The sequence below is a fragment of the Delphinapterus leucas genome, chromosome 21 (genome assembly GCF_059928025.1).
Source record: "Delphinapterus leucas isolate spDelLeu-1000000601 "Yukka" chromosome 21, BTC_Dleu_Yukka2, whole genome shotgun sequence".
NCBI classification, from domain to species: Eukaryota; Metazoa; Chordata; class Mammalia; order Artiodactyla; family Monodontidae; genus Delphinapterus; species Delphinapterus leucas.
This window is the reverse complement of record NC_143149.1, coordinates 18,013,225-18,030,134: the sequence shown is the minus strand read 5'-3', so window position 1 is coordinate 18,030,134 and position 16,910 is coordinate 18,013,225. Positions and strand designations below refer to the sequence as shown.

General features: G+C 39.1%; 1 long non-coding RNA gene across 1 annotated transcript in view; it reads right to left on the bottom strand.

Moving 5' to 3' along the window:
* LOC149744433 (uncharacterized) overlaps positions 1–16,910 on the bottom strand; it is a 120,422-nt gene that overhangs the window by 15,496 nt on the left and 88,016 nt on the right. The window lies entirely within an intron of this gene.

The window sequence follows — 16,910 nt, the reverse complement described above, 5'->3', positions numbered from 1 at the left end:
TGTAGTGAAATTTAAGAACAGGATAAAGAGAATATGCTCATCCATAAGGCATTAAGCAGAGAGAAAAAACAAGGTGCCTACAAAGAAACAAGAATTATACTTGCATTAAACTTATAATAAGCATCACTGGGTGTTATAAGACAATGGAGATGAACAACCATTTTCAACCTAAAATTCTCTCACCAGCTTAAATTATTAACTATGCAGGCAAAATAAAGTTTCATTTTCAGGCATACAAGGACACTTAAATTTTACATTCCACACACCTTAATTGAGGATACCATCCTGCAAAATGAGGAGTAAACCAAACAGCATCAGGAACAGTAGGATCAGAAACAGTGAAGTCTAAGCAAAGCAAAAAAAAAAAAAGATAAACAGGGTTTCCCAGGGTGAAATAAATCAGCCCAAAGAGGAATGCAAAAAGAGGAGATTCTAGACAGGAAAACGGTTCATTTAATTTTATTTTTGTTTGCACTATTATAACTTCATGGATCTTGTTCTCTGCAGAATGAAATACTGTGCCTTAAATGCATGTTGTCTCTTACATAGTTTTTTATTTTGTTAATTTTTCTCTGGAGTTTCTAATTATTATGCTTTTGAAATTTTCACTAAGGTGAAGCACTACATAAAGTCTAAACATACAAGAGACTGGGAGAAACATATGTGCAACATGTAGGACAAAGAATTTATACACAAAGAACAAAAATCATTTTATATATAAATGCAAGCAACTCAATAGAAAAAATGAGCAAAGACTATGAGGCAACTCATGGAAGAGCAAATGCCACTTGGAAAAACACTTGAAAAGTTGCTCCTTTTCATTTATAGCCCAAGAAATGCAAATCAAACTAGCTATGAGGTACCATTTTCATCCATAATATTAGCAAAAATTAAAATTTCGATTACATCCAGAACTGGACAGCAAATGGGTAAATATTCACTCACATGCAATACTGATGCAAGTCTGAACTGTTATGAGCATTTGGGAAAGTAATCCAACAGTGTCTATCAATAACTAAATGCACATATCCTCTGACTCAAAATTCCCCTTTTGAAATCAATTCAACAGTATAAAAGCATTAGTATACAAGAATATAGCACTTTAGTATCTACTGAAGTATAGTTTACAGTAACAAAAAAAATTCTGAATAGCAATATAGTTAAATAAAATTTAGCACATCCATAAAATAGAGTATTAGGCAGCTACTTTTAAAAATGGTTAGATCAGTGGTTTGGAAGGAGATTTATTGTAGATTATTAAATTTTAAAAAAGCAAATTTGTAGAAAGCAAATTTCAAAATGTATATGAAGTTACATCTTATTTTTGAAAGAAATAGAAGGCCATATATGTTGCATATGTGTGTGTGCATATATATTAATAAATATTATTAGCAGAAAGAAAAATATGAACATATACACATAAGACCATTAGCAATAATAGCCTCAGGGGAGTGGGAGGTGGGAGGAGTGTAGCAAAGAAAAAAATTTTCTTTATACACCTCCATATTGTTTACTAATTACAAGAAACATGTAATTCTTTTCTTAATTTAAATTCCAAACAAAATCAGGGAAAGTCCAGTGAAATTGAAAAAAAAAAAAAAAGGGCTTCCCTGGTGGCGCAGTGGTTGAGCGTCCGCCTGCCAATGCAGGAGACGTGGGTTCATGCCCCGGTCTGGGAGGATCCCACATGCCGCGGAGCGGCTGGGCCCGTGAGCTATGGCCGCTGAGCCTGCGCGTCCGGAGCCTGTGCTCCGCAGCGGGAGAGGCCACAACAGTGAGAGGCCCACGTACCGCAAAAAAAAAAAAAAAAAAAAAGAGAGACAAAGGACAAAAAGGAAGAATCAATTATGGACTTAAACACTACCCAAAAAACAGGGGAAAATATCTCCACATGAGTCGTTTCTTCTTTAGAAGAACTCACGGACAACATGAAATCAATGAAACAAGACACCCAAGATGAAAGGATAAGACAACAGAATAAAGTGAAAAATGAGATTGCAAAGAGAAAAAGACAAATTGGAGATCAAAACATCACTATTACAAAAATAATAAATAAATTTGAAACAGCATAAACAGAACATATGGGGCCAAATACAGAAAGAGAGGCCAAATGAGCACAGAGAACAAAGACAAAGAGATTACGAAGCTCTTAGGAGAGAGTTAATAGGTATATCAGACAGAAAATGATGATCCAGCAGAAGAAAATCAATTGTTCTTCATTTTAGGGAAATCTTGTATTCTATGCTATAAATGGAAGAAGGGAAAACAGTTCATTTATATATTAAAGAAAATGTCCATGAGATGCAAGAAAAAAAAATGGATCTGCTGATCAAAGAAGCCTACAGCGTTTGGGAAATAAAAATAAATATTAAACAGAAGCATCAAAACTGAGACATACACTGAAAATTTTTCTGGAAAAGCAAAAGGGAAAAAGGAAGGAAGAAGAGAGGAAAGAAAGGAACAGAGGAAGATGGGAGGGATGAAAAGAGGCGGGGGCAGGGTGTGTAGAGGTGGAGGAGTAGTAAACAAGGCAGGAATATGGCTAGTACAGCTAAGGAGAAAGTTTGATTGTCAGAACATGAGAGTAAGTGGTTTCCACTATTGTCACCCTCTCTACTACCACTCTTTCAAAACCTGGCCTGAGGGCAGGGAGTTGTAAAGCTTATCACATTTGCCCTAGTTAGGTAAAATATAGGCATTTGTATTTTAACTGTGAATAAAGCTTTAAATCATTAAAAAAGAAAGTTAATGGGTTGTAGCAACATGGATGAAACTAAAGACTATCAGACTAAGTGAAGTAAGAAAGAGAATGACAAATACCATATATCACTTGTATGTGGAATCTAAAATATGGCAAAATGAACCTATCTACAAAATAGCAACAGACTCACGGACATAGAGAACAGACTTGTGGTTGCCAAGGGTTGTGGTGGGGGGTGGTAGGGAAAGACTGGGAATGTGGGATTAGCAGATGTAAACTATTATATACAGGATGGATAAACAACAAGGTCCTACTATATAGCACAGGGAACTATGTTCAATATCCTGTGATAAACCATGAAGGAAAAGAATATAAGAAAAAGAATGTCTCTATGTGTATAACTGAGCCACTGTGCTGCACAGCAGAGATTGGCACAGTATTGTAAATGAACTACAATTTAAAAAATTAAATTAAAAAATTGTAAATCAACTATACTTCAATAAAATTTTTTTTTAAAAGCTTCGAAAAAAATTTAATGGGAAAATATCAGATAACAAGGGGTTAGTGAAGAAAGTATTTCAGAGACACAAGTCTGAAATCACATCATGTAGGCAGCTAACACTAATCCTTCTCAAAAGAAAAAACAATGTTAAAATTTTTCTTTAACCTATTCTGCCCTTTCCTATCCATCTACTTTTTGAGACCAAAACCAGAAATTTGATCCAAAGTTGCAAAGGCATGACAACTGTGATCAAGGAAGCACATTAAAAGTTTCCAAGTATAAAGACTTTCTACCCTCTGATCCTTAGAATTTGAGAAGACCCTGAAAATTAAATATCCTCTCAAAACTAACGAAAGCAAAGAAACAATCTTGCCAGATCCTAATTCTCTATTGAATTCCTGCATCACTTGACTTACCTGGATTTCTCATTCCTCATTTATATTCAGCCTCACATATCAAATGATGGCATAATTGAACATAAATGCTCTACAACTTATACCTGTGGAGCACTGTTGCCAAACTTAACCTGGCTAACCCTGGAGCTGGGGACCAAACAGGGAGTTAAAATCATGGGCCCAGAACTTCTCTTGAAAGCCTCAGGAAGCAAGGTATTATATTTGGAAGTACAGTTAAGTGATGGAGAAGGCTGTCTAAACCTAAGTGGTAAATAAGCACTGTTAGAGGATTTAGGGCAAGAAGAAGGGAAAGAAGTTTCCATGACAAGTTTAGTGTATACTGCCATATGCTGTTTCAATTGCTTTTCTGTAATATGGTTTGCTGGGGTTAAGATAGTTTTCAAAGTTCTGTGGATTTATAGATTCAGAAGAGTATAAGTAGATAGACACATACACATATACATACATTTTTTTAATGGAATGCTGTCAACAAGAGATTGGGCACAACTGAATCCAATTTTATCTTAGACACAGTTCTCTGCTTTGAATAATATAATTAAACATATTTCAGTGACATGAAAAGATATTAAACATCATCCACACACATTGAAAATCAACACCTTTCTAACAAATAAGATGCACTGAAAGTAGAACTTAAAGAGAAATATCAAGCAAGAAATAATGGAAACCCATTGATCTGAGCAAACTTTAATTTTCTAGATCAGAGTGCACCTACTTAAGTGCACTGAAAGTAATTCCAGGTCACGTCTTGATCCTATAAAAATCTGTCATCTGTGATATTGGATTTTGCATCTGACTCTCAAAGGTCAGTAGAATAACAGGAAAGCTGCATTTCCAGTTTATCTGTAAATCATTTTGTATTCATGGAGGTACTGCGTTACTGCTAGGAAAACCGCCTAGAAACCAGACGGAAAATGTCTATGAATTGAGTACTTTCCCAATGGACAGGGATCTACACAGTGATGACATATTTCAAAACTTTTGGGGAAAAAAAAATATATATATATACGTCAAAGTTAGTTAAGATTAAGATACTTTGCAGAGACCTTCAAGATGGCATAGGAGTAAGACGTGGAGATCACCTTCCTCTCCACAAATACATGAGAAGTACATCTACATGTGGAACAACTCCTACAGAACACCTACTGAACGCTGGCAGAAGACCTCAGACCTCCCAAAAGGCAAGAAAATCTCCACGTATGTGGGAAGGACAAAAGAAAAAAGAAAAAACAGAGACAGAAGAATAGGGATGGGACCTGGACCACTGGGAGGGAGCTGTGAAGGAGGAAAGGTTTCCACACACTAGGAAGTCCCTTTGCGGGCGGAGACTGCGGGTGGTAGGGTGGAGGGAAGCTGCGGAGCCACAGAGGAGAGCGCAGCAACAGGGGTGCGGAGGGCAAAGTGGAGAGATTCCCGCACAGAGGATCAGTGCCGACCAGCACTCACCAGCCCAAGAGGCTTGTCTGCTCACCCGCTGGGGCGAGCGGGGGCTGGGAGCTGAGGCTTGGGCTTCGGAGGTCGGACCCCAGGGAGAGGACTGGGGTTGGTGGTGTGAGCACAGCCTGAACGGGCTAGTGCACCACAGCTAGCCGGTAGGGATCCGGGAAAGAGTCTGAACCTGCCTAAGAGGGAAGACACTATTGTTTCGGGGTGTGCGAGGAGAGGGGATTCAGAGCACCGCCTAAACGAGCTCGAGACAGGTGCGAGCCGCGGCTATCAGCGTGGACCCCAGAGACAGGCATGAGACTTAGCTAAGGCTGCTGTTGCCGCAACCAAGAAGCCTGTGTGCAAGCACAGGTCACTATCCACACCTCCCCTCCCGGGAGCCTGTGCGGCCCGCCACCACCAGGGTCCCGTGATCCAGGGACAACTTCCCCAGGAAAACAAACAGCGCGCCTCAGACTGGTGCAACGTCACACCGGCCTCTGCCGCTGCAGGCTCGCCCCGCGTCCATTCCCCTCCCTCCCCCAGGCCTGAGTGAGCCAGAGCCCCCGAATCAGCTGCTCCTTTAACCCCGTCCTGTCTGAGCGGGGAAGAGATGCCCTCAGGTGACCTACACGCAGAGGCGGGTCCAAATCCAAAGCTGAGCCCCAGGAGCTGTGCGAACAAAGAAGAGAAAGGGAAATCTCGCCCAGCAGCCTCAGGAGCAGAGGATTAAATCCCCAAAATCAACTTTATGTACCCTGCATCTGTGGAATACCTGAATAGACAATGAATCGTCCCAAAATTAAGTTGGTGGACTGGTTAGCAACTGTACACTTGGGGTTTGCTTTCTGCATCTAATTTGTTTCTGGTTTTATGTTTATCTTAGTTTAGTATTTAGAGTTTATTGTCATTGGTAGATTTGTTTACTGATTTGCTTTTTGTTTATATATATATATATATATATTTCCTTTTTCTCTTTTTGTGAGTGTGTATGTGTATGCTTCTTTGTGTAATTTTGTCTGTATAGCTTTGCTTTTACAATTTGTCCTGGGTTCTGTCTGTCCAGTGTTTTGGGTTTTTTTGTAGTATACTTTTTAGCACTTGTTATCATTGGTGGATTTGTTTATTGGTTTGGTTGCTCTCTTCTTTGTTTCTTTCTTTAATTTTTAATGATTTTTTAATGTTTTTATTTTTAATAATATTTTTCAATTATTTTATTTTAATATTCTTTTTTTTCTTTCATTTTTTTCCCTAACTTTTCTTCTGAGCTGTGTGGCTGACAGGGTCCTGGTGCTACGGGCAGGTTTCAGGCCTGTGACTCTGAGTTGGGAGAGGTAAGTTCAAGACACTGGTCCTCCAGAGACATCCCAGGTCCACGTAATGTCAAACAGCAAAAGCTCTCCCAGAGATTTCCATCTCAACCTTAACACACAGCTCTACTCAACGACCAGCAAGCTACAGTGCTGGACATCCTATGCCAAACAACTAGCAAGACAGGAACACATCCCCAACCATTAGCAGAGAGGCTTCCTAAAATCATAAGGTCACAGACACTCCAAAACACACCACCCGATGTGGTTCTGCCCACCAGAAAGACAAGATCCAGCCTCATCCACCAGAACACAGGCACCAGTCCCCTCCACCAGGAAGCCTACACAACCCACTGAACCAACCTTACCCACTGGGGGCAGACACCAAAAACAATGGGAACTACGAACGTGCAGCCTGTGAAAAGGAGACCCCAAACACAGTAAGTTAAGCAAAATGAGAAGACAGAGAAACACACAACAGATGAAGGAGCAAGGTAAACACCCACCAAACAAACAAATGAAGAAGAAACAGGCAGTCTACCTGAGAAAGAATTCAGAGTAATGATAGTAAAGATGATTCAAAATCTTAGAAATAGAGTGGAGAAAATACAAGAAATGTTTAACAAGGACCTAGAAGAACTAAAGAGCAAACAAACAATGATGAACAACACCATAAATGAAATTAAACATTCTCTAGAAGGAATCAATAGCAGAATAACTGAGGCAGAAGAACGGATAAGTGACCTGGAGGACAAAATAGTGGAAATAACTACTGCAGAGCAGAATAAAGAAAAAAGAATGAAAAGAATTGAGGACAGTCTCAGAGACCTCTGGGACAACATCAAACACAGGCAACATTCGAATTATGGGGGTCCAAGAAGAAGAAAAGAAAAAGAAAGGGACTGAAAAAATATTTGAAGAGACTACAGATAAAAACTTCATTAATATGGGAAAGGAAATAGTCGATGAAGTCCAAGAAGTGCAGAGAGTCCCATACAGGGTAATTCAAGGAGATACATGCCAAGAAACATATTAATCAAACTATCAAAATTTAAATACAAAGAAAAAAATATAAAAAGAAGCAAGGGAAAAAACCCAAATAACATACAAGGAAATCCCCATAAGGATAACAGCTGATCTTTCAGCAAAACTCTGGAAGCCAGAAGGCAGAGGCAGGACATATTTAAAGTGATGAAACAGAAAAACCTACAACCAAGAGTACTCTACACAACAAGGATCTCATTCAGGATCGGTGGAGAAATTAAAACCTTTACAGACAAGCAAAAGCTAAGAGAATTCAGCATCACCAAACCAGCTTTACAACAAATGCTAAAGGATCTACTCTAGGCAGGGAACACAGGAGAAGGAAAAGACCACAATACCAAACCCAAAACAATTAAGAAAATGGTAATAGGAACATACATATCTATAATTACCTTAAATGTAAATGGATTAAATGCTCCAACCAAAAGACACAGACTGGCTGAATGGATACAAAAACAACACCTGTATATATGCTATCTACAAGAGACCCACTTCAGACCTTGGGACACATACAGACTGAAAGTGAAGGGATGGAAAAACATATTCCATGCAAATGTAAATCAAAAGAAAGCTGGAGTACCAATTCTCATATCAGACAAAATAGACTTTAAAACAACGACTATTACAAGAGACAAGGAAGGACACTACATAATGATCAAGGGATCGATCCAAGAAGAAGATATAACAATTGTAAATATTTATGCACCCAACATAGGAGCACCTCACTACATAAGGCAAATACTAACAGCCATAAAAGGGGAAATCGACAGTAACACAGTCACAGTAGGGGACTTTAACACCCCACTTTCACCAATGGACAGATCATACAAAATGAAAACAAATAAGGAAAGACAAACTTTAAATGTTACATTAAACAAAATGGACTTAACTGATATTTATATGACATTCCATCCCAAAACAGCAGATTACACGTTCTCCTCAAGTGCTCACTGAACACTCTCCAGGACAGATCATATCTTGGGTCACAAATCAGGTCTTGGTAAATTAAAGAACACTGAAACCATATAAAGTATCTTTTCTGACCACAATGCTATGAGACAAGATATCAATTACAGGAAAAAATCTGTAAAAAATACAAACATATGGAGGCTAAACAATACACTACTAAATAACCAAGAGATAACTGAAGAATTCAAAGAGGAAATCAAAAAATACCTAGAAACAAATGACAATGAAAACACAATGACCCAAACCCTATGGGATGCAGCAAAAGCAGTTCTAAGAGGGAAGTTTATAGCAATACAATCCTACCTCAAGAAACAAGAAACATCTCAAATAAACAACCTAACCTTACACCTAAAGCAATTAGAGAAAGAAGAACAAAAAAAAAGCCAAGGTTAGCAGAAGGAAAAAAATCATAAAGATCAGATCAGAAATAAATGAAAAAGAAATGAAGAAAACAATAGCAAAGATCAATAAAACTAAAAGCTGGTTCTTTGAGAAGATAAACAAAATTGATAAACCATTAGCCAGACTCATCAAGAAAAAAAGGGAGAAGGCTCAAATCAATAGAATTAGAAATAAAAAAGGAGAAGTAACAACTGACACTGCAGAAATTCAATAGATCATGAGAGATTACTACAACCAACTCTATGCCAATAAAATGGACAACCTGGAAGAAATGGCCAAATTCTTAGAAAAGCACAACCTTCTGAGAATGAATCAGGAAGAAATAGAAAATATAAACAGACCAATCACAAGCACTGAAATTAAAACTGTGATTAAAACTCTTCCAACAAACAAAAGCCCAGGACCAGATGGCTTCACAGGTGAATTCTATCAAACATTTAGAGAAGAGCTAACACCTATCCTTCTCAAACTCTTCCAAAATATAGCAGAGGGAGAAACACTCCTAACCTCATTCTACGAGGCCACAATCACCCTGATACCAATACCAGACAAAGATGTCACAAAGGAAGAAACCTACAGGCCAATATCACTGATGAACATGATGCAAAAATCCTCAACAAAATTCTAGCAAACAGGATCCAACAGCACATTAAAAGGATCATACACTATGATCAAGTGGGGTTTATTCCAGGAATGCAAGGATTCTTCAATATATGCAAATCAATCAATGTGATACACCATAGTAACAAACTGAAGTATAAAAATGATATGATCATCTCAATAGATGCAGAAAAAGCTTTTGACAAAATTCAACACACATTTATGATAAAATCCTCCAGAAAGTGGACATAGAGGGAACTTACCTCAACATAATAAAGGTTATATATGACAAACCCACAGCCAACATCATCCTCAATGGTGAAAAACTGAAACCATTTCCACTAAGATCAGGAACAAGACAAGGTTGCCCACTCTCACCACTATTATTCAACATAGCTTTGGAAGTTTTAGCCACAGCAATCAGAGAAGAAAAAGAAATAAAAGGAATCCGAATTGGAAAAGAAGAAGTAAAACTGTCACTGTTTGCAGATGACACGATACTACACATAGAGAATCCTAAAGAAGCTACCAAAAACTACTAGAGCTAATCAATGAATTTGGTAAAGTACCAGGATACAACATTAATGCACAGAAATCTCTTACATTCCTAAACACTAATTATGAAAAATCTGAAAGAGAAATTAAGGAAACACTCCCATTTACCATTGCAACAAAAAGAATAACATACCTAGGAATAAACCTACCTAAGGAGACAAAAGACCTGTATGCAGAACATTATAAGACACTGATGAAAGAAATTAAAGATGATACAAACAGTTGGAGAGATATACCATGTTCTTGGATTGGAAGAATCAACATTGTGAAAATGACTCTATGACCCAAAGCAATCTACAGATTCAATGCAATCCCTATCAAACTACCAATGGCATTTTTCACAGAACTAGAACAAAAAATTTCACAATTTGCATGGAAACACAAAAGACCCTGAATAGCCCAAGCAATCTTGAGAAAGGAAAATGGAGCTGGAGGAATCAGGCTCGCAGACTTCAGACTATACCACAAAGCTACAGTAATCAAGACAGTGTGGTACTGGCACAAAAACAGAAATATAGATCAATGGAACAGGATAGAAAGCCCAGAGGTAAACCCGCACTCATATGGTCACCTTATGTTTGATCAAGGAGGCAAGAATATACAATGGAGAAAAGACAGCCTCTTCAAGAAGTGGTGCTGGGAATATTGGACAGCTACATGTAAAAGAATGACATTAGAACACACCCTAACACCACAGACAGAAATAAACTCAAAATGGATTAAAGACCTAAATGTAAGGCCAGACTCTTATAAAACTCTTAGAGGAAAACATAGGCAGAACGCTCTATGACATAAATCACAGCAAGATCCTTTTTGACCCACCTCCTAGAGAAATGGAAATAAAAACAAAAATAAACAAATGAGACCCAATGAAACTTAAAAGCTTTTGCACAGCAAAGGAAACTATAAACAAGACGGAAAGACAACCCTCAGAACTGGAGAAAATATTTGCAAACGAAGCAACTGACAAAGGATTAATCTCCAAAATATACAAGCAGCTTATGCAGCTCAATATGAAAAAACCAAACCACCCAACAAATGGGCAGAAGACCTAAGTAGACATTTTTTCAAAGAAGATATACAGATTGCCAACAAATACATGAAAGGATATTCAACATCACTGATCATTAGAGAAATGCAAATCAAAACTACAATGAAGTATCACCTCACACTGGTCAGAATGGCCATCATGAAAACGTCTACAAACAATAAATGTTGGAGAGGTGTGGAGAAAAGCGAACTCTCTTGCACTGTCAGTGGGAATGTAAATTGATACAGCCACTATGGAAAACAGTATAGAGGTTCCTTAAAAAACTAAAAATAGAACTACTATATGACCCAGAAATCCCACTACTGGGCTTATACCCAGAGAAAACCGTAATTCAAAAGGAGTTATGTACCACAATGTTCATTCAGCTCTATTTACCATAGCCAGGACATGGAAGCAACCTAAGTGTCCATCGACAGATGAACGGATAAAGAAGATGTGGCACATATATACAATGGAATATTACTCAGCCATAAAAAGAAATGAAATTGAGTTATTTGTAGTGAGGTGGATGGACCTAGAGTGTGTCATAGTGAGTGAAGTCATAAAGAGAAAAACAAATACCCTATGCTAACACATACATATGGAATCTTAAAAAAAAAAATGGTTCTGAAGAACCTAGGGGCAGGGCAAGAATAAAGACACAGACATAGAAAATGGACTTGTGGACACGCGGAGGGGGAAGGGTAAGCTGTGACAAAGTGAGAGAGTGGCATGGACATATATCCACTCCCTAATGTAAAACAGATAGCTAGTGGGAAGCAGCCGCATAGCACAGGGAGATCAGCTCGGTGCTCTGTGACCACCTAGAGGGGTGGGATATGGAGGGTGGGAGGGAAATGCAAGAGGGAGGGGATATGGGGATATATGTATACGTATAGCTGATTCATTTTGTTATACAGCTGAAACAAGCACACCATTGTAAAGCAATTATACTCCAATAATGATGTTAAAAAATAAATAAATAAAAGGGACAATTGTAACTCTATAGTGCAGAAATGTGGCAGACACCACCTTAATCAAGTGATCACAGTTAGCATCACCAGTAGTGAGACACAGCAGCATTCTGTACTCCCTGGCATGGCTCACTGAAAAGGACACAGCGCTTCCTTGGTGGTCCTGCCAAAAATTGCACAATCTCAATCTAATAAAATATCAAAGAAACAAAAATGAAGGGACATTCTACAGAATAATTTGCCAGTACAATATGAAAGTGTAGAAAAAGACGTAGAAAAAGGACATTAGTTTGAATACCGGGAAATTTTTAATAATGTCTGTAGATTATAGCATTGTGTAAATATTAATTTCCTGGTTTCAATCATTGTACCATGGTTATATAATTTGTTAACATTGAGGGAAGCTGGGTGAAGGATATACAGGGACTCTCTGTACTATTTTTTTGTAAGACTGAAGTTATTTCAAAATAAAACATTTGAGAAAAATGTAATAAATCACGTCATGCTGTTCCTTTATCCAAAGCCCTGCAGTGGCTTCCCATTTCCCTCAGACATAATAACTAGATGAGTTCATTACTCATTATTTTCTCTGCTCCAGCCACACTGTCCTCTCTGCTGTTCCTTAAACCAGGCATGCTCCCGTCTTAGAGGGTTTCACTGGTATTTCTCCTACCTGGAATGTACTTCCCCAAGATACCCACGTGGCTAATTCCCTCATCTCCTTCAAATCTTGTGTCTAATCTCGTCTTCACAATGATATCTGACCATGCTATTTGGTACTGCAGTGTGCAACCTCCACTCCACCTCCAGAATTTCTGACTGCCTATCTTGCTCTACTTTGTCTTATTATTTTTCCACGGTACTTTCCACCTTCCACCATAACATTATCTCAATTAGCTCTCCCCACGCACTAGTATGTAAGCTCCTCAGAGGCAGAAAGCATTGTCTGATAGGTTCACTGTTGTATCCCAAGCACCTAGAACAGTGCCTGGGACAGAGAGAAGCTCTATAGTTAGTAAATGTTAAAGCAACAAATTCTTAATACTATAATGGCGTTTTGCTTAACTTAGATTTTTGTTTTTCCTTTTATCTTATATTGTTGCTTATATTATTCTTATCTTGGTATCTTCATTCCAAATATCTCTAATTTATAGGTTCTATCTTCATTTTCTGTTCTGACAGATTCATCATCATAACACATCAATAATACAAAAATATCTGGAAAAATATTCACAGCATGTATTACAGACTAAGTTAATATATTAAATATATAGAGAACTATTAAACTAATAACCAAAAGACAGACATTGGAATAGGAAAATGTGCAAAAGATATGAACAGATAACACATGAAAGAATTCCAGTTGCCTTATAAAAACAGTAATAAACTTACAAATAAAGAAATTCAAAGAAAACAACTTAAAGCTCTTGGCTATAAAACTAGGAAGGGGGCTTCCCTGGTGGCGCAGTGGCTGAGAGTCCACCTGCCAATGCAGGGGACATGGGTTCAAGCCCTGGTCCGGAAAGATCCCACATGCCGCGGAGCAACTAAGCCCGTGTGCCACAACTACTGAGCCTGCACTCTAGAGCCCGTGTGCCACACTACTGAAGCCCATGCACCTAGAGCCTGTGCTCCGCAACATGAGAAGCCACCACAATGAGAAGCCTGCACACCACAACGAAGAGTAGCCCCGCTCTCCATAGCTAGAGAGAGCCTGCACGAGGCAATGAAGACCCAACACAGAGAGATATAAATAAATAAATAGACATAGATAGATAGATAGATAGATAGATAAAAAGGCTATGTAATAGTGTCTGGGGCCATTTTTGGTTGTCACACTGGAAGAGGTACTACTGGCATCTAGTGGTGGAGACCAGGGAAGCTATTCAACATCCAGTAAGGCACAGGAAAGAGCTACACAGTAAAGAACTATCTAGCCCAAAATGTCAATAACGCTGAGGTTCAGAAACCTTGGTCTAGATAGCTTACTGTAAATAAGGCTCTAACTGAAGAATGTGTGCACTGCAGTTGGCTGGAGAATGGAAGTGAGCCCTATAATCTCTTTATCCCCACAGAACTAACCACGTACAAAAATAAAGAAGCTCTGCAATAGGCAGAATAATGGTTCCCCCAAAGATGTTCGCCTCCTAAACACTAGAACCTGTACATATATTTCCTTACAGGGCAAAAAGGACTTTGCAGACGTGCTGAAGATGAGATGAGGAGGCTATCCTGGATTATCCAGGCAGACCCTGTCTAATCACGTGAACTCAAAGCTGAGAACCTTTGCCAGCTGCAGGGAGTGAGAGGAGTTGGGAGCTGTGGGTGGGGAGGGGGGGAGTGGTGAGACAGCAGAAGAGAAGGCAGGAGAAATGAGGCCTGAGAAGGACTTGACTCACTGTTGCTGGCTTTGAAGACACGGAATGCAGGTGATCTTTAGAAGCTGAGAACGACCCTTCGCCGACAGCCAGCAAGGAAATACACTTCAGTCCTACAACCACATGGAACTGAGTTCTGTCAATGATCTCAATGACCCTGGAAGCAGATTCCACCCGCCCACCCCAGAGCCTTCCTTGTGGCTCCCAGAGCAGAGAAATCAGCTGAGTGAGCTGGACTAATGACCCAGAACTATGAGAGCATACATTGTGTTGTTTTAGGTTATTAAATTTGTGGTCATTTGCTATGACAACAATAGAAAACTCACACAAGCCCCAAATGTAAGTGACTTCCTCTGAACCATTATATCCTTCACACATTATTAGTGCTTCTTTAAAACCAAAACCCAGCCCAGTGTGGGAAAAGGGGCAATGAGAAGCTTGCCTCTGTTGGATCCGAGCCTCTCCAGACAGCACTGACAAGCTTACACCTGCTCTGTGCTTGTGTCCTTTGAGTCATTACTAAGGCAATGTTGGGTAAGACCTACATGATCTGCATTGACGAATCAGCCCTGTGTGGTAGTGCTCAGCCTGGCAAGGGTTTGTTGGTTGGTTGGTGGATGGGTTGGTTTAATGGCAGTAGTCATTACGTGATTGATTACTTGTCACACAGTGCAGTGGCCACGCTCAACCACTGCAGGCAGGAGTGTAAATGATTGCAAGGTTTTTGGAAAACATTTTGATAATATGTACAAAAAGACTTCCAAAGTTAACACAATTCTACTCAGAAACTCCCCTTCTATGAATATATTCATTAAGGTAGATTTGCAAAGAACTGTGTGTGGGATATTCCCCAAAGCATAGGTTATATTATTAAATATTTGGGAAACAACATGGTATCAAACAATAATAGGTTGAATTTTTACCATTATATGAAAAACTATTATTATATTATTATTAAAAAAAAGTTTTCAAAGAGTAGCTTCAAATAGACCAATACTGATAATATAATAAATTAAAATAGGATGATTTAAATTGCATCTGTAATTACATATGTATAAAGAACTAAACGTAAAATATATATGTGTCAATGTAAACGTGTATGCGTGAAACATGAGGTATGTAATGGAAGCTCGCCTTTCACCTTTCCAGATTTGGCTGCAGTTGGGAAGTTATTCCAGCCCAGAGGAACAGCCGAAAGCTAAAAGCAAAGCCATGGCATTAGCTTCCAGGTTTAGAAAGTCCTATTATCAGTTATCACCTTGAGAAAAACAGACTTCCCTCAGAAGACAAAGCCTCCCAACACCTCCCTCTTTTCTGTGTGTTTGTCTCATCTCTCTCTCTACATCTCTTATAAGGACAGCATTTAGGGCCCACCTAGATAGGCCAGAATAATCTCATCGAAAAATCCTTAACTTAATCACAGCAGCAAAGACCCTTTGTCCAGATAAGGTACTATTCACAGTCTCCAGGGATTAGGACACGATACATTTGGGTGTCCATTGTTCAGTTCACTGTGGAAGGGGAGCCCTGTCTCTAGTCTTCAGATATTCCCGCTATCATAGGCTTTTAATAGGACTCCAACAGGCTTCTTACCACAAGTCCCAGTCCTGCTTCAGAGCTTAATGTAAAGAGCAACAGGAGAGCCTAACAACTCTCACTAGGCTACTTTTTTACCCAGTCCCCTCAACCTGAGACACTTCAAATTCAGTCATTCAAAGCACAGGAGACAATGTTGTGTAACAAAGCTTATTTGGTAGTACGTACAAGTGTAAGAAAATTCAAACTGATGGATCCTGGAGGGATGACCACCCAGGGATCCTTATGGAATACATTGCAAAGCTGAGCAAAGAGCCGAAGCACAAGGACTGGGCTGCAAATCTCCCTCTGTGCTCGGCCACCCTGCACTGATTCCTCTCAGATGACGTATGACAGAATGCCGAAGGCCTCCAAGCCTGACAGCAGCCCCGACCCAAATGACGCTTCACAATGGGCTTCTTTGTACCATTTCTCCATCACTTATGAAGTCTCAGGCTGAAATTTCCCTCATTTTCTTACATTTCTTTAGCACAGCAGTATTTGCTCTTTCCTTGGGTCACACTGCCTCCCTAGCAAGTGGCCAAGAAGTAGAATCAGGGTCCCTTTCTCTTTAGAGAGCTGAAACTTTTTCTTTTATTGTCTCTCCTGCCCACAACCGAAGAGAATAGTTTTATACCCTGGATATCTACCTCTCCCTCTTCCCTGATTACCATCCCTCAGGGGACTCTGTCACACCTGATCTTCCTCTCAGAGGTATTTTCTTATTTTATTTTTTAACAGCTTTGTTGAAGTATGATTGACAAATAAAAATTGTATTTATTTAAGGTACATAATGGGACATTTTCATATACATTTACATTGTGAAATGATTACCACAATCAAGCTAATTAACACATCAATCACCTCACATAGTTATCTTTTGGTGCCTGTGGTGAGAAAACTTAAGACCTACACTCAGCAAATTTCAAGTCTACAGTACATTATTATTAACTGTAGTTACCATGTCGTACATTAGGTCTCCAGAATTTATTTATCCTCACTTTTGATGTTTCCCTCAGTTCCACCCAG